Source organism: Oratosquilla oratoria, chromosome 15, assembly GCF_046742065.1.
Source record: "Oratosquilla oratoria isolate Oo_2021 chromosome 15, ASM4674206v1, whole genome shotgun sequence".
Lineage (NCBI taxonomy): Eukaryota > Metazoa > Arthropoda > Malacostraca > Stomatopoda > Squillidae > Oratosquilla > Oratosquilla oratoria.
The window spans coordinates 56,767,504-56,786,559 of NC_134791.1; positions in this window are offsets into that span (position 1 = coordinate 56,767,504).

The following is a 19,056-nucleotide window of genomic DNA, read 5'->3' on the forward strand; positions in this document are numbered from 1 at the left end:
TACATAGATGGGGTGGTGTGAGAGGTAAACGCAAGGGCAATGGACCAGGGATTGGAGATGGTTAAAGAAAATGAAAAAAAAAATGAGATAAGCCAGTTGTTGTTTGCTGACGACACTGCGCTTGTAGCAGGATCAGAGGAGGGGTTAAGACATTCAGTGATGGAGTTTGAGAGGGTGTGCGAAAGAAGAAAGTTTACAAAGGATTTTACAAAGGATTACAAAGGAGGAGCATACCGACAGGGGACCTTTTCGTCCATAACTAGGTCGGATGCGAAAAATTATAATAATTATAAATAAATAAATAAATAAAAGATATAATATTGAGAGTAATAAATAAAATGAATAAATGCATAGGTATAATTAAATAAGAAACACACAGGTAAATAGTAAATAATAATAAATTGACAGATATAGTTGAAGAAAATGTGGGTAAAAGTAGGGTGATGAGATGCACAAGGGGAGAATGTAGCATCAAATTGGGAAAGAGTATTAAGAGAGAGAGGCTGGAGGAAGTGGATAGCTTTAGATACTTGGGTGCGAATGTAGCGGGAACAGGAGTGGAGGTGGAGGTAGAATCTAGATTGAGAGAAGCAAGTAAATGTAATGAGAAATAGACATTTGGGAATGGATGCTAAGAGGAGATTGTATGAAGGAGTGATTGTGCCGACAGCACTATATGGGACAAAACATGGAACATAGAACAGGAAGGGTTTAAATGTGTTTGAGATGAAGTGTCTGGCAAATATGATAGGGGTTACTAGGCTGGATAGAGTGAGAAACGAGGAGGTGAGGAGGTGAGTGGCGGTGGAAAGGGAGTTGTGAGACAGAGTTAACGAGTGTTGGGATGATTTGGACTCATGGAAAGAATGAGTGAAGAAATATTAATAAAAGAGGTGTGGAAGGCAGAGGAGGAAGGCGTGAGCATGAGAGGGAGACCAAGGATGAGATGGATGGATGGGGTAAAAGGGGCTCTGGGAAAGAGGGGAATGTCTGTTGAGGAAGGAAGGGAGAAGACGGAAGATAGGGGGAGTGGAGAATGGTTGCATATGGATGATGCTGTGGTGCATGAAAGGAAGTGGGTGGGGTGATGGGGGGTTAGGGAGTATGTGTGAATGATACTTTGACTCAGCCCAAAGGGACATCTCCCCGTCTTCTCCGTTTCTGCATGAGGGGAATACATGAAACGGCCTTACTGTTGATGTGCTGTGTCTTGCTACATTGCTTCTGACCCAGGGCAGTTGACAAGTTGTAGGAATGACCCTTTACCCAGGAGGAGCTAAGAAAAGAGGGAGGGAGGGAGGGGTGGTGAATGGGGGTGGATTATGCGGGGATGAAATAGGTGGGAATGGATTTATGCCTTTGATTTTGGCTACCTCCCTTGTGAGGGGGAAAAGCCGTTGGTATATGTATGCATGCATGCATGCATGTATGTATGTATGTATGTATGTATGTATGTATGTATGTATGTATGTATGTATGTATGTATGTATGTATGTATGTATGTATGTATGTATGTATGTATGTATGTATGTATGTATGTATGTATGTATGTCCTTTCCCAGTGTCCAATCCCCCCCTTCTCCTCCTCCTCCTCCTCCTCTTCCTTCCCCCCTTTTCTCTCCCCGTTCCCTCCTTTCCCCTTATTTAATCTCAAGCATTTGTATCTCAACTTGTACTTGAAAAAGCTGTAATAAGCGAAACGTCGTACAAATAAAGGCTCCGTCCTCATATGGTGTTTATCTCGTCAATGTATGTATGTATGTATGTATGTATGTACTCGTATGTATGTATATACAGATTTGAACTCATGTGCTGTTTGAGCTTGTCTAAGATATTCCACGTAGTTACGCATCTATATATAAAATTGTATTTCTTCACATCCTTTAGACATGTGATTTTTCTTAATTTGCTCCTATGACCCCTTAAAGCCTTCTCATCTTTAATCAGATCTCCTGTGTCAATCCAATCTATTCCCTTTGATGACCTGAATACTGTAATCATATCACCTCTTTCTCTTTGATCTTTCAAAGCTGGCAGGCCCAATACTTCTAGTCTTTTCTCATATGGTTTGACTGTGATGACATGCCTTAACAATAGCCATCGTAAAATCAAGGCCAACAAGCGTCGAGCGCAGCAGGCAGTGTTCTGGTCAGGCATTAACGCCGACATCAGGAACCTCGTGCACGTCTATGACGCCTGCCAGACACTACTGTCCAGCCAGTAGAAAGAGGAATATTTGAACAACGGCAACCCAACAAGACCGTTGGAGTCAGTGTCAGCCGACCACTTCTCAGTGGCGGGGAAGGCGTTCCTCGTCATCACTGACCGTCTGTCGGACGACACTAGATTAGGACGCCTAATTAGGTCAGGAGACGACGCAGAGATTCTGCAGGATGATCTTAACAAATTGTTCACATGGTTGGTGAAATGGCAAATGAACTTCAATATTTCTAAGTGTAGCGTGTTAAACGTAGGGCTACACAGCCCCGAAAATAGATACAGTTTAGTATTCGTTTTACCTTGGTTTAGATAACACGCTTTTAGAGAAAACGGAGTGCGAGAGAGACTTTGGGAGTTCTGGTGAGTTCGGACCTTAAAACCAGGAAACAGTGCATTAGCGCCAGGAATAAAGCTAACAGAGCATTAGGTTTCATTACTAGGACGGTAACGAATAGAAGTGCAGAGGTAATTATTAAACTCTATCTAGCGATAGTTAGACCCATCCTTGACTATGCGGTACATTTTTGGTCTCCGTCCTACATAGAATGGACATCAATTCACTAGAATCAGTACAGAGAAGAATGACCAAAATAATACATGGACTCAGAAGTTTACCTTACGAAGAAAGGCTTAGGCACCTTCACTTACACTCTCTGGAAAGACGCAGAGTGCGGGGTGATCTAATAGAAGTGTTCAAGTGGATCAAAGGCTTTAACAAGGGTGATGCAAACAAGGTCATCATATTAAAACAACAGGGCAGACCTCGCAGTAATGGTTATAAACTGGACAAATTTAGATTTAAAAAGGAAATAGGCAAGAATTGGTTTACTAATAGGGTGGTCGACGAATGGAATAAACTTAGTAACCATGTAGTAAGCGCTGAAACTATCAGTTGTTTTAAAAAACGATTAGACAATTTTATGAATGGGGATGACTGATGGTGATGGATACAGAGCTGCCTAGTGTAGGCCTTATGGTCTCTTGCAGTCTCCTTCATTCTTATGTTCTTATGTTCTTATCCCAAGTGGCAGGGACACTACTGCTGCCGTTGCTATACGCCACTTCAGGAGCTACTTTCGCAACTTGGCCGTCTCCGTACGCCTTAGGTCCGACGGAGGACCCTAATATACGAGTCTCGCCTTCAACGAGCTCCTGGCACGCTGGGGAATCAAACATGTGTTCACATCAGGGTTGCCATTTCGTAGAATTTTGTACCAAAACAGAAAAATAGCGGCATGTGGCAACTGCACGAGGACACGAGGAATTTTTTTTCTACATATCAGTAGACTGTTCAAAACATTTAAAAACTAAAGGTATTGTTTAAAAAAAACTTAACTAGTTATCAAATAATAAATGGTACATCAGAATATGACTTGTATTGGTAATTATGTTAATTATAATATATTGTACCCCAAAAGATACGTTTTTACGGTGTAGAAAAAAATTCTACGCTCAAGTTTCAGCTTTCTTTTTGCGATAATAATATAATATTTTTTATATTTTACTGAATATGTTAGGGCATGGGGTTCTTATATACATTCAAGAATAAAAAACTAAAACCAACATTTTGTCAAAATTTGACAAGTATATCTTGCTATGAAAGTCTGCACACGCCCGAGAAAAATGTATGCCCCGGTATGGAAACACTCCCATTCTACACGGCAGTGTAGAAAACGCGGCATTTCTGGTTCACATCACCCCACCACCCGCAGTCGAACGGGCAAGCCGGAGCGGCAGGCAAATCCATCAAACATCTCATAATGAAGGTCGCCCCCTCTGGCAACACCGATTGCGAGGAGTTTGGCCTGCTAGAGATACAGAACACCCCTAACCATGCCGGTCATTACTCTTTTCAAGTTTTGTACCGGCGTCCTCTCCATACATGCATGTTATACATGCGTCATTCAAGCAAAAATGGCAGATTGGACACCGTGCATCTGGCAGCAGACAACTATAAGTACTCTGTAGGCTGTAAAACAGTATTTTGTAATTGTACCCTCAAGTGGGCTTACGCGTTACGGACAAACCTACAGTATTTCTACTTCTCATATAACTGTAAACCTGATCTGTAATCTACTTTCCATTATAATGGTAATTCATAAGCCTCATTTACCTGTTTTGCTAGAACCTCTTTTATCATCCTAAACATAAGATAGACACACCTTTGGTTTAAGAAATGTCCCTGTTACTTTTCAGAGAATGAAAGATAAACTAACATTCAATTTGCTCGGTGTAAAGTCATATTTAGATGACGTGGTCACTTACATTAATCCTTGGGAGCAACACACAACATTATTACATAAGTGCTTCAAGAGAGCAGACTAGGTTATTTTAACCATTGATTTAGAGAAGAAGCAATTTTGGTCATGCACAAGTCTCATATTTAGAATTTAAGGTAGGAAATTTTCAAGTCAAACATTTGAAAGCTAAAGTACAGCCCATTCATGAAGAGAAACGATACAAGAAAATTCCTAGGAATGTCTGGTTATTATAAAAAAATATTCAAACTTCTCGGATCTAGCGGAACCATTAACTGAATTAATACGGAAAGAGAGAAAAAAGAAAATAATGGGACTGAAAAAGGTTAGAATGTTTCTGAGCAACTAAAAATTCTTCTCACGTGTGATCTTGTCCTAAAGCAGGGGCTCTTAACCTTTTATCTCCAATTCCCCACTTTTTAGTGAGCCAACCCTCCATTTCCCACCACAGCATCGGTCTTTGACAAATTCTATTTTAACCCATGCAGTGTTTAGTACGTAAATATACGCTTTGCTTTTTTGTGTCATTTTACGGCTCTTAATTTGAAAACAAGAAGACACCAGAAACAAACAAAAAGAAACAAAAACACATCGATTAAAAAAAAAAAAAAAAAGACAGTGGTTCTTCTGTCCGACCGGTCATTCTCCACTTGGCAACTCCACCATTCCCCACCAGTGGGGAATTCCCCACAGGTTAAGAACCACTGTCCTAAAGAGTCCTGATTTTTCTAAACCTTTTCATTTATTCACAGACACAAGTGGCGTTGTCTCGGAAACAGCTCTAATGCAAGAAGAGAATGAAGGCTTGTTTCCTGTAGGTTATTATAGCAAAAAGCTTAGACCCAGCCAGAGAAATTATGCTATCATAAAGAAGGAGTGTTGGGCTGCGGTCGCTGCTCTACAACACTTTGAACCTTACATACACCCTTCTTTTCCCCTAAATATTACAAACAGATCACAATCTTGTTTTCTTGAATAAAATGACCATCTCAAAATCAAACTCACGCCTAACTAGGAGGAACTTCTTTTTTGCAGTCTTATAATAGGACGAGAGAGAAAATGAGAAGTACATAGAAAAAGAAGAGAAGCAAAACAAAATATAAAGGAGGCAAAGAGGAGAGCAGATGTAAAATGGGGTGGAGTATGACAGAAAAAAATGAAAGTAATAAAAAGATGTTTTGGAAGGAAATCAAGAGAGAAAAGGGAAGTGAGTCAAGTAGACAAGGAAAGGTAAAAAGCGCAGATGGACAGATGAAGAGGTAAAGAAGTGCGGACGAGGATAAGGAGGGATTGGTGGTAGCAGTGGGGGTGTTAAAACGACAATGATAGAATAGGAAAATAAAGGAGAAAAAATGAGGTGCAAATAGCTCTGAAAAGTATTAGAACAGGTAAGGCTCCTGGATTAGATGGGTGTCATTCGGAATGTCTGAAGAAGGAAGGTGCAGTAATAGTGGGCTGGTTGGTGATGTTGTTTAATGTGTGTCTAAGGGAGGGGTAGAGTGCCAGAGGACTGGAGGAGTGCCTGTATAGTTCCGCTTTACAAGGGAAAAGGGGACAAATGTGAGTGTAGTAGTTTCAGAGGGATCGGTTTGTTGAGTGTAGTTGGGAAGACTTATGGGAAGGTTTTTGATTGAGAGGATTAGGAAAGGAACAGAGAGATTAATTGTTGAGGAACAGTATGGGTTTAGGACAGGCAGGTGTTATGTGGATCAGAGTTTTGTGGTAAGACAGATGTGCGAGAAAACTTTAGGAAAAGGTAATTTTTTTTTTGCCTTTATGGATTTGAAAATGCTTATGATAGGGTACACAGGAAGGCACTGTGGACTTTATGCAGATACTTGGGATTAGGGGAAAGCTGTTAAGAGCAGTCAAGAGTTCCTACGAGAGTAATAGAGTTTGTGTTAGAATTGGAAATGGAGAGAGTGAGTGGTTTGAGGTAAAGGTGGGACTTCGTCAGGGCTGTGCCATGTCACCATGGCTGTTCAATGCGTACATAGATGGGATGGTGCGGGAGGTAAAGGCGAGGTTAATGGGCAGGGGACTGGAGATGGTTAGAAAATGGAGAAAAGTAGGAGGTGAGCAAGTGGTTGTTTGCTGACGACACTGGGCTCGTAGCATGATCAGAGGAGGGATTAACCACTCCGGTACGATGACGTCCATGTAGGTGTCATGAGGCGCGATTAGGTACACGAGGATGCCGGCATCGGTATTTTGAATATATATATACACATATATATACACATTGTCACATATATTCCCATATATGTAAGGTGGGAATAGTATAACTTTGGATAACGGCGCCCCGTGATAACGTGGGCATCAGATTACAGGACGAGTACTGAGGAGGCGTGGGAAGGAGGTCCATCCATACAATGGAGTATTTGTTCTAACACTCAGCCTAGAACGAAGGAGAACGTTTTTAGTTAATTGACCAATGAGGTTCAACCACCATAGACGCAATTCCTATGGGCCAATCAGAGGATTTTTGTAGAGTAGAATCAGAGCGCCTTGGGCGTGTCAGAGTCAGTTTGAGGGTAGAGGGTAAAGTGTAAAGGTGTCACCTCGAAGGGGTCGTCGGCTGAAGTAAGTCCTCTGTACTCCCCCTGTATTAGTCGTAGATTCATTAACTCAGCTAGTAACACCACTAGTGCTTCATGTAGTGGTGTTAAATGTTTATGGCAGTGACTTAGACAGTGTTTTTTTGTTGGTAAAGTATTAATTAATTAATTAATCTTCTTTCACCCCCGTTAAAAGTTTTCGAGCGGGAATCTTCTGTTTTGAAATATATTTACTCATTTGAATGTAAACTTATTTACACACTTGAAGTTTAGTGATTGTAATCCTTCATGTAATCCTATTTAACTTAAATGAATATTGTTAAACGTTATTCTGTGCGTTTCATTTTTCTTGATTTTCTTGATTTTAATAAAATCAAGTGGCGACCTTGTAATTTCTATTGGAGTTTTCCCAAAGACATGGGGTCTTGGGAACTCAGTCACCCATTCACTCTTACTATGTGTTACGAGTCTGACAACTTTACAATTTCTATTTGAGTTATCCCAAAGACATGGGGTCTTGGGAACTCATTTCACATACTTAATCTATTGCAAGTCAGATACGTGAGCGAGATTCGTAACAATATATATATATATATATATATATATATATATATATATATATATATATGTGTGTGTGTGTGTGTGTGTATATATATGTATATATATGTATTATATGTATATGTATATATATCAACCACAATGCACTTTAATTCTAAGCCATCTAGGCGCATGCAGAAATTGAAACGTGGTACGCCCGAGGACTCGAGCTCATGCGGTGAGAACGTTACCAGTGCTGTAGTGACTAGACCAATACACCATTCAGTGTTGTGCATTATGTATATATATATATATATATATATATATGTATATATACACATACATATATATATTATATATATAAATATATATCTATCTATATATATATCTATATATATATATATATACATATATATATATATATATATATATATATATATATATATTGCAGCTGTACATGAGTTACCCCCGGATTCTGTGAACTGGTTTGATCACGTTTTCTGTGTTTATTAGTACTCAGAGTAAAAAAGAACGGGTAATACAGCAGTGACTTTATAATTCCAGTAGTGTGAGGAATCGTGCGTTTGGCAGCCGGTGCTGCACGCGAGAATTAGAGTCGCACTGAAGTGGTTAAGGGAGTTAGTGACGGAATTTGGAAAGGTATGCGATATGAGAAAGTTGAAGTTGAATGTGAGTAAAAGTAAGGTGATGAGATGCACAAGGGTAGAGGGTGGCAGTGAGTTGGAAGTAAGTCTAAAAAGAGAGAGGCTAGAGGAAGTGGATAATTTTGGGTACTTGGGGTCGCATATGGCAGGAAAGGGGGATTGGAGGTAGAGGTAAATAGTAGATTGACAGAAGCAAGTAAGTGTATTGGGGGATCAAAAAGTGCGATGAGAAATAGGCTCATGAGAATGGATGCAAAGAGGAGATTGTATGAAGGGATGGTTATATGGCGGCATTGTATCGGGCAGAGACTTGGGTTTTAAGAGAAACAGAGAGGAACAATTAAATGTGTTTGAGATATAATGTCTGAGAAGTATGAGGAGGAAAGCGAGAGTGGAAAAGGAGATGGCAGATAGGGCTGATGAAAGATTACTGGGTTGGTTTGGACACATGGAAAGAATAAGTGATGAAGATGTGTGGAAGGCAGATGTAGATGGAGTGAACTTGAGGGGACGACCGAGGATATGATGGATAGATGGGGTGAAAGGGGCGTTGAGAAAGAGGGGAATGTCTTTTGAGCAAGGGAAGGAGAAAGCAGGAGATAGGGATGAGTGGACAATGACCGTGTATAAATGATATTGTGATTCAAGAAAGGGAAAAGCAGGGGACAGGGGATAGGGGTGCTTATGAGTAAATTATATTTTGATGCAGCTCGAAGGGATTTCTCCCCATCTTTTTTTCTGCATGAGGGGACGGAGAAGGGGGGGGGTCCCCGATTAAATGAAGCGGTCTTGCTGTGTATGTGCTGTGTCTTGCTGCATTGTTTAACCCAGGGCATTTGGCGGATGCAGGGATGACCCGTCATCCACGAGGAGCTGAGATGGGAAGGGTGGAAAGGATAGTGGAGGGGATTGAAATGGATCGGAATAGGTATGTGCCTCTGACTTGGCTACTCCCTTATAAGAGGGAAAAAGCTCTTGGTATATTGATAGATATAATATACATATAAAACACATCCCTGGCCACAAAAATGTCCTTGCTGATACTCTCTTTCGAGGTATCAGTTTTAAGGGGGAAGATGTCACGCTCTAGTGTGTGTAATGTTATATCTTACGTATATGTTGTGTCTTACGTATGTGCATGTATATAATGTTAAGGGTATCTAATGTTGTATAATGTATAATGTATGGTGGTGTGAGATAACATAAAATATTAAGAAGCTGTATCCAGGACGACGTTCTAAACGTCCTAATACTTAACATTATGTAAATGCCCTATGAGAACTCGACGTCCCGGGCTAAGCCTCCCTCCGCCCGCCTACTGCACATATCGTGACGTCACAAGCGAAGATTGTAAAAAACAGCGACACGACCTCGCGGAGAAGAGAAGCAAACTTTCTTCAAGCCTGAATACCTCGGGCTCCCTTCCTCTATCGCCTCATTGCCGATCTCACGCAGTGTTCCTGCCAGCATGGAGAACTAGGACCCATTTTCTACTGGCTCATTGCCGATCTTATGCAATGTTCCTGTCACCGTGGAGAACTAGGATTCCCATCTTTATCGGGCCCTCACCGATATTGAAGCCTAGGTTGAAACAAGAAGAAAGAAAGGAAGAAGAAGCGGATAATGAAGAGCTGATATTATTGTTGAATGATTCATGTCTTAACATTATGTGATTATATATAACTGATTTGTGATTTTGTATATAGTTAAATAGAGATAGTAATTAATGTTGTCCATAGATAATAATTTTTTTCTCTCAGGCTTTGAATAACGATCACAAGGCATAAATTTTCTGTCACTCACTTTGGGCCATGGTAAGGATTTCCTACCATGTACATGACAGAGGTGTATCGTAACGGAGGGACGTGATACTTGACTTCTCTTACCCATTCATTGAATTTGTCTAAGAAATAAAGGTGTTGGAATCGATCATTACGTCAAGATGTCGTTCTCCATTTTTGGTCACCATTACTTCACTGCCTTTAAAAGAGTCCTATGTCCTCGAAGTAATTTGGTTTCACTATGACGGTATTTTTTTGTTTGTTTGAGAAATGACCAAAGTGCGGACCACTAATCATTACCATATCCCACCACTTCCTTACATCAGTTAATTTCCCTGGCCCGGTGAGATCATATGCAATGGTGGTTTCATATCGTATCCTATACTACCGGTGCACAAGTCCCAAAGCGTATATTGCCATAGCCACGTGTCATTCGCAAACGTCAACACTCTTTGGAACAAATTAGAAACGATCAGTTCATTCCCACCCAGGCCGGGGTAGAATTTATTATATAACTCAAACTAGAATAACCTTTCTGTCACTGCTCACAAGACTCTGTGGGTTGGGAATCACAAAAATTCAAACACCAAAAATCCTCTAAACTCACTGCAGCTTTTGCCGAACTTATAACAGCCTGTAACATTACGCGAACGTTACTTGGACTATGGTGAAGAGGGAGTGAATGAAGTTCAAGTGTGTTTTCTGGTTTTATTCTGGTTAGTGCGAGTGTCGATCTAGGCTGGGTCGGCGGTCAGGCTCCGAGGCTACCCTGACCCCAGAAGTGATCGCGGGTCTTGGGTCGCGCACCGCTAGTTACAAGTGCTGTAGAGAATTGCCTCTGGAGACCAAAGCCTGGCTCCTTATATACACTGCCTACGTACGCTACAGTAGCAAAGGACCCAGCCTCACTGAAACATGGCTCGGCAGGGCCTAGGTTTTGCTTTCATGAGGATACAAATGCCTGTAGTACAGGCGTGATAGAGACTTAATCTACACAATAGTAATATAAGGCCGAAGGCCAGCTGTTTCTACACCATATACACATTCCTTGTCCATCCCATTTCTGCAGCGACGATACTATAAGCCAAAATGTCGCGTAGACGCACATGTGGGGGACTCCGTTCACCACAAGCCCAAGTAAGCAGGAACACTGTAGATGAGAGTGTGATTCAGCAAATCAGGTGCAACATCTGTAAAAGTATTTCTTGTGTCGGATGAAATGAGGCACAGATTAAATAGCGAACAGGAGGAGGGTTGCCTCGAACTGACTAGCACTTTTACCGTTAAGAGTAAAATATTTCAGCTTAGAAAAACAGGAAGTTAATGTCTTAACCCTGATATATGGTTGGCTTACCAAACAGATATGCATACAGGACTATCTTTGGTGCCAACCTCGATGTAATGTACATCTGCATCGAGGTAAGGGTACTCATTGCTCAGATGCTGAAAGAAGGGCGCAAAGATGTTACAGTAGAGGTACCCTGCTTGTCTGCCATTAAGTAAAGTAATATTCTCATATGGAACTATTGATACCTTAAATAAGGTGCCTGTGGGCGCAGCGAAATCACTTCGTTGCCAGAATCTTCGACCCAATGGAACTCTTGTGGCTTTTCTCTTGTTACTGGCATACGGAGAAAAGTTCCGGGACGAGGACGAAAAGTTTCACCTTTTGTATATTCCCGACTCTCAGGAGGATGGCCGATCTGCTGGCCGATCAGAAACGCCAGTGCAAGAACCACACTATTGAGGTCTGAATTACTGTCGCAGGGGAACTAGATTAACACCTCTGAGGCAATGAACAATACTATTTCTGAGGCGGTTGTTATCGACAGCCGTCGGGAGATGCGATTCTACTTAGTTAACACGAACTTTGATGTATTAGTAGGTTAGAGCTATGTGATAATAAAAGGAAAGATAAGGTATACTGAATGACAATCACAGTCAATGACTGAAATGGAACAAATGGAGAGTGTAAAGGAGCACACTTAATCTTTTCACCATACAATTCTTTGGTGACGGATGTCGCATTGAAAATATGGGTGATAACAATACTATTGGTGATAACAGGTAGGAAAGTGTTACTGTGGCAGTAGTGTTAATGATAATAACACTGGTGATGGTAATGATATTAATGATTTCGAATATGATGGCGATAATGACAACAATAGAGGCGTTGGTGATGATGATGACGCTGGTGTGCTTCTTATGATAATAATGATGGATATGGGGAAGCTAGTGAGGTAATGATGAAAAGAACCACTTAAACGTGAGAGGGGAGGGAGAAGAGAAAAATTATATGAGATAATTAGAAGGGAGATTAGAACGAAAAGGAAACGCGGAGATGTCAAGGAAAAGATAAGAAAGAAAAGGAGGGAGGGAGCGAGTAGGAGGGGGTGGTCGAAAATGAGGAAGAGGAGGAGGAAAATGACCCAGGGGAGGAAGAAAATAGGAGAAGGTGAAAAGGAGAGAAGACAAACGAAAAAGAGGAAGAAGAGGAAGAAGACAAACAGGTGAATAAAAAGTGGAAAGGAGAGAGAAAGAGAGGGAGAAGAAGAAAGAAAACGAGGAAGGTGAGGGGAAAGGAAGGATGAAAAAAGGGAAGGTGAAAGGTGGGGGAACATGATAGTGAAAAGAAATACGAGGAGTTTGATGAAGGGGAAGAGAAGGAATGAAGGGAAAAGAGAAGAAAAATGAAGAAAGGGGAAGGGCGAGGGGAGTGGTGAGTTCGAAGAGGAGGGGGACGAGGAAGAAGAAAAGTAGGATGTGGACTAGTAGGGTCAGAAGGAAATGAAAAAGGAGTCGACAAAGGAGAAAGATAAAGAAAAGGAGAATGGAGGATTAGGGGAGAAGGAGGAGGAAGAGAAAGAAAAAAAGGAGGGTCAAGGGACGAGAGAATTCGGAGGAGGAGGAGGAGGAAGAGGAAGAGGAGGGGTAGAAAGATAAAGGGAGAATGGAGGATTAGGGGAGAAGGAGGAGGAAGAGAAAGGAAAAAAGGAGGGTCAAGGGACGAGAAAATTCGGAGGAGGAGGAGGAGGAGGAAGAGGAGGGGTAGAAAGATAAAGGGAGAATGGAGGATTAGGGGAGAAGGAGGAGGAAGAGAAAGGAAAAAAGGAGGGTCAAGGGACGAGAAAATTCGGAGGAGGAGGAGGAAGAGGAGGGGTAGAAAGATAAAGGGAGAATGGAGGATTAGGGGAGAAGGAGGAGGAAGAGAAAGGAAAAAAGGAGGGTCAAGGGACGAGAAAATTCGGAGGAGGAGGAGGAGGAGGAGGAGGAAGAGGAGGGGTAGAAAGATAAAGGGAGAATGGAGGATTAGGGGAGAAGGAGGAGGAAGAGAAAGGAAAAAAGGAGGGTCAAGGGACGAGAAAATTCGGAGGAGGAGGAGGAGGAGGAGGAGGAAGAGGAGGGGTAGAAAGATAAAGGGAGAATGGAGGATTAGGGGAGAAGGAGGAGGAAGAAAAGGGAAAAAAGGAGGGTCAAGGGACGAGAGAATTCGGAGGAGGAGGAGGAGAAGGAGGAGGAGGAGGAGGAGGAGGAGGAGGAGGAGGAAGAGGAAGGGTGGAAAGATAAAGGGAGAATGGGGGATTAGGGGAGAAGGAGGAGGAAGAGAAAGGAAAAAAGGAGGGTCAAGGGACGAGAAAATTCGGAGGAGGAGGAGGAGGAGGAGGAGGAGGAGGAGGAGGAGGAGGAGGAAGAGGAGGGGTAGAAAGATAAAGGGAGAATGGAGGATTAGGGGAGAAGGAGGAGGAAGAGAAAGGAAAACAGGAGGGTCAAGGGACGAGAGAATTCGGAGGAGGAGGAGGAGGAGGAGGAGGAGGAGGAGGAAGAGGAAGGGTGGAAAGATAAAGGGAGAATGGGGGATTAGGGGAGAAGGAGGAGGAAGAGAAAGGAAAAAAGGAGGGTCAAGGGACGAGAGAATTCGGAGGAGGAGGAGGAGGAGGAGGAGGAGGAGGAGGAGGAAGAGGAGGGGTAGAAAGATAAAGGGAGAATGGAGGATTAGGGGAGAAGGAGGAGGAAGAGAAAGGAAAAAATGAGGGTCAAGGGACGAGAAAATTCGGAGGAGGAGGAGGAGGAGGAGGAAGAGGAGGGGTAGCCTGTACCTGTCTGTAGTGCTGCGAGCGCAGTCGGCAGGATGGGTGTTCGCGTATTGATCCCGTCGCAATACCACGACCTCACCACACTATGCCCCGACCATACTTCTATCACCATACTCGCTCCCGCCAGGACTCTTATGGGCAAACAGTAGCATGACGGTAGGGCTATCATGCTCTTCCATATCATTTCATGCTCAATGCGTTATAACATTTCCAAATATGCCACCTTAAGGTCAAGCTACCTTATCACCTTATGTAATCTCTATGGTATACAATCAACACTGAAATATCTCCGCTCTTCAATGTGCCATGATAAGGCACATTATAATCGCATCATCAATCCATTTCCGTCCGTCGTTCACTATACCAAAAACACAGTGACACTATTCTTTATAACTATCCACCAAACCTCTTCGCTCTATACTCACATTATCCAACCATTCACTTTCCACCATGGTTCTCATCATTCAATCCATTGATATCACTTTCACTTCTCTAACCACACGCCCATAACTACTATCCTTCTCTTATGCTATGGCCCATATCGTTACTAACATCACATATCAAATACATCCGTCATAGTTTGAGTAGCGAGGGTTAACTTTCCAGGTATCCAGTCCCTGTCAGTAATTCCATTTCAAGATCCTTCAACGCTTCACCTCATCTCCATACCAAGAAGATGATAACAGGATCGCGAGGCGAGACGTGGGAATGAAAACGTATTGCTCATCGGGACCTGCTCCCTCTTGGGAGTGGCCGGGAGTTGGGTAGGGACCGAGATTGACAGTATTCAAGCCACCATGTCTCCTGCTAAATGTAATATCAATTTCCGGTAGACCACGGCACGCCCTCCAGCGATGGCGCATGGCAGAGGCCGGGGTGGTGACCACTGGGAACCCTTATTCATAACAGGCGGTCTAGGCCCAGTGGCCACTCTGTAAGCACAGCTCGACATCAACCTACATGACTGACCATCCCTAATTGAGGTCCTCTCTGCTAACCACACATGGAGAAGGGGGCTAGAAAAGGTGCTCCAGACATAGCCTTTCCCCAGGCTTAACCAGGCTGGGGAATAGCCCCCAGCATGGCCACCCATATTGTGGCATGAATAATGATATTAATAATGATGATACTACTACTACTATTACTACCACTACCATTACTACTACTAGTAATAATAATAATAATAATAATGATAATAATGATAATAATAATAATAATAATAATAATAACAATAATAATAATAATAATAATAATAATAATAATAATAATAATAATAATAATAATAATAATAATAATAATAATAATAATAATAATAATAATAATAATAATGATAATAATAATAATAATAATAATAATAATAATAATAATAATAATAATAATAATAATAATAATAATAATAATAATAATAATAATAATAATAATAATAATAATAATAATAATAATAATAATAATAATAATAATAATGATAATAATAATAATAATAATAATAATAATAATAATAATAATAATAATAATAATAATAATAATAATAATAATAATAATAATAATAATAATAATAATAATAATAATAATAATAATAATAATAATGATAATAATGATAATAATAATAATAATAATAATAATGATAATAATGATGATAATAATGATAATAATAATAATAATAATAATAATAATAATAATAATAATAATGATATCAATAATAATAATAATAATAATAATAATAATAATAATAATAATAATAATAATAATAATAATAATAATAATAATAATAATAATAATAATAATAATAATAATAACAATAATAATAATAATAATAATAATAATGATAATGATAATAATAATAATAATAATAATAATAATAATAATAATAATAATAATAATAATAATAATAATAATAATAATAATAATAATAATAATAATAATAATAATAATAATAATAATAATAATAATAATAATAATAATAATAATAATAATAATAATAATAATAATAATAATAATAATAATGATGATAATAATAATGATAAAAAGTAATCATCTATATACCTAGAGATTCTTCCCTCTTATAAGTACGCCAGAGGGACGTACTTATTTCCACCCATTCCACTCCCTTCCACCACCCCATCCAGCCCACACATCTCCCCTCCTCATGGATGGCGGGTCATCCCTGCATCCGCCAACTGTCCTGGGTCAAACGCAATATAGCAAGACACAGTACATCCACAGCAAGGCCGCTTCGTTTATTCGGCGACCTCCCACTCTGTGTCCTCTCATGCAGAAAAAGAGAAGATGGAAGAAATCCCTTCGGACTGCGTCAAAAAATCATTCACATGTAAGCACCCTCTAGCCCTCATCTCCCATCCTTCCTTTACTTGCATAACAGTATCATCCATACACAGTCATTCTCCACTCATCCCTATCTCCTGCCTTTTCCCTTCCTTGCTCAACAGACATTCCCCTCTTGCTCAACGCCCCCTTCACCCCATCCATCCATCTCATCCTCGGTCGTCCCCTCAAGTTCACTCACTCCACCTCTGCCTTCCACACCTCTTTTACTAATTTTTCATCACTCATTCTTTCCATGTGTCCAAACCATCCCAATAGTCTTTCATCAGCTCTAAATGCCATCTCCTTTTCCACTCCCACCCTCCTCCTCACCTCCTCGTTTCTCACTCTATCCAACCTAGTAACCCCTAAAACTCTTCTCAGATATTTCATCTCAAGCATATTTAATTTTTTTCCTCTCTACCTCTCTTAAATTCTAAGTTTTTGCACCATACGATGCCGTCGGCACAACCACCCCTTCATACAATCTTTTCTTTGCATCCATTCCCAGTTGCCTATTTCTCATATAGATTTTTAATTCCCCAATGCATTTACTTGCTTCTCTCAATCTACAATTTACCTTCATTTCTACTCCTCCCTTTTCTGCCTCACGTGACCCAAAATACCTAAAGATATCCACTTCCTTCAGCCTCTCTCTTTTTGGATTTACCTCCAACTCACTGCCACTCTTTACCCTCGTACATCTCATCACCTTACTTTTACCCATATTTACTTTCAACTTTCGCCTATCGCATTCCTTTCCAACTCCGTCACTAACTCCCTATGATGTTCTTAATGCTGCTTCTTTCTTTTTCAGATCGCCTATTTTGGTCGCCCATAATGATGAACTTTGGGTTCGGTGGTAATTCATCTTGAGTAACTTGCACTTGTTCATAGAAGTATATTTTCTCTGTGAGTGGTATGCTTCTCTGCGGTGGATATACTTCAGTCACGCCAAGCAGTTCAATCTCAATCTCCAATGTAATGTCAACAATTCTCTCATTTGCGAAGAAGGTTCTCTGAATGTTATCAGCCAGTTCAAGCGAAACCAGAAAAGAAACTCCATACTGAGAGATGTCATCACATCCCCTGTGCACTAAAAGCTAGTTTTTGTGCGCTCTTTTGCTACCCTCTCTTTTGTAACTCGTTTCACAAAGTCTAAGAAGCTTAATGTTTTCCTCAAACATCAGCTACACCATGTCTTCAATCTTACCATTTAGCGTTGACGCATTTGCAATACTAAAGCGGAGTCCAGGTCTCAGTTCAAAGGTGTTTCTGGGTCTGAGTGGTCTGTTCTCTCCAATCCGAGTCCTCATTACTTGTTTAAAAAAAATAAAAAGTCCCTGTCCGTTTGTTAGACCTGTCACAGGGCCCCTTTCCATTTATACGGGCTTGGAATTGACAGGAAGTCAGTTAACACACACACACACACACACACACACACACACACACACACACACACACACACACACACACACACACACACACACACACACACACACACACACACACACACACACACACACACACACACACACACACACACACACACATACACACACACATACACACACACACACACACACACACACACACACACACACACACACACACACACACACACACACACACACACACACACACACACACACACCCCCACACACACACACACGACTCGGTGGCGCAGTTGGTAGAACGATGAACTACTAGCATGGTGGTGCGCGTAGTGCTTGGTTCGAATCCTGCCCAGGGCCGAAATTATTTCGGTACAGCTGCGCTTCGGGTCGTTACTCTGATTCTCGTGGGCGGGGAGTTGGGTGTGTGTGTGTGTGTAAGGTCATAGCGTTACCCATAGATCGGACCTACGAGCTCTGAGCTCTCTTCCAGGAGGGAAATAGCTGTCGATCACGAGTCGAACACGTGATCCAAAGACAAAGACCAAGTGAATACACACACACACACACACACACACACACACACACACACACACACACACACACACACACACACACACACACACACACACACACACACACACACACACACACACACACACATATATACACACACACACACACGAGTGGAATTCGACAAGGTTTGCACCGATAATGTTTCTTGTCTGTGTCAATGACATGATGGGAGGAACAATAACCTATGCTAACATATCTACAGACGACGCAAAAGTAATGAGAAAATTGAAAAAAAGAGGAGGACGGTAGGCTATCTAAAAAATCTCTAGACACTATTTTTGCATGGAAGGAAGAATGGGAAAAGAAGTTCAACACCGCAAAATGCAAAACTGTAAGTGGGCAATAGTGGCAAAAGACCATCCTTAAGCTATTCCTTAGGTAGTGAACCAATTACAAAAACAAAAGAGGAGGAGTATTGGGAGTCTTGATAAAAGACATCCTGTCACCTGACAGACATATCAGCAGGATTGTAGGAGAAACATACAGACTACTGCTGAATATTAAAGTGGCGTTTGAATATATGGTTGAAGAAATTATGAGAAAAAAACTCATCGAAACCCTGATCCATCCAAAACTGGAATATGCGTCAGTGGTATGGTCCCCACACAGAGTGAAGGATATAAGCAAGATTGAGAGAATACAAAGGGCAGC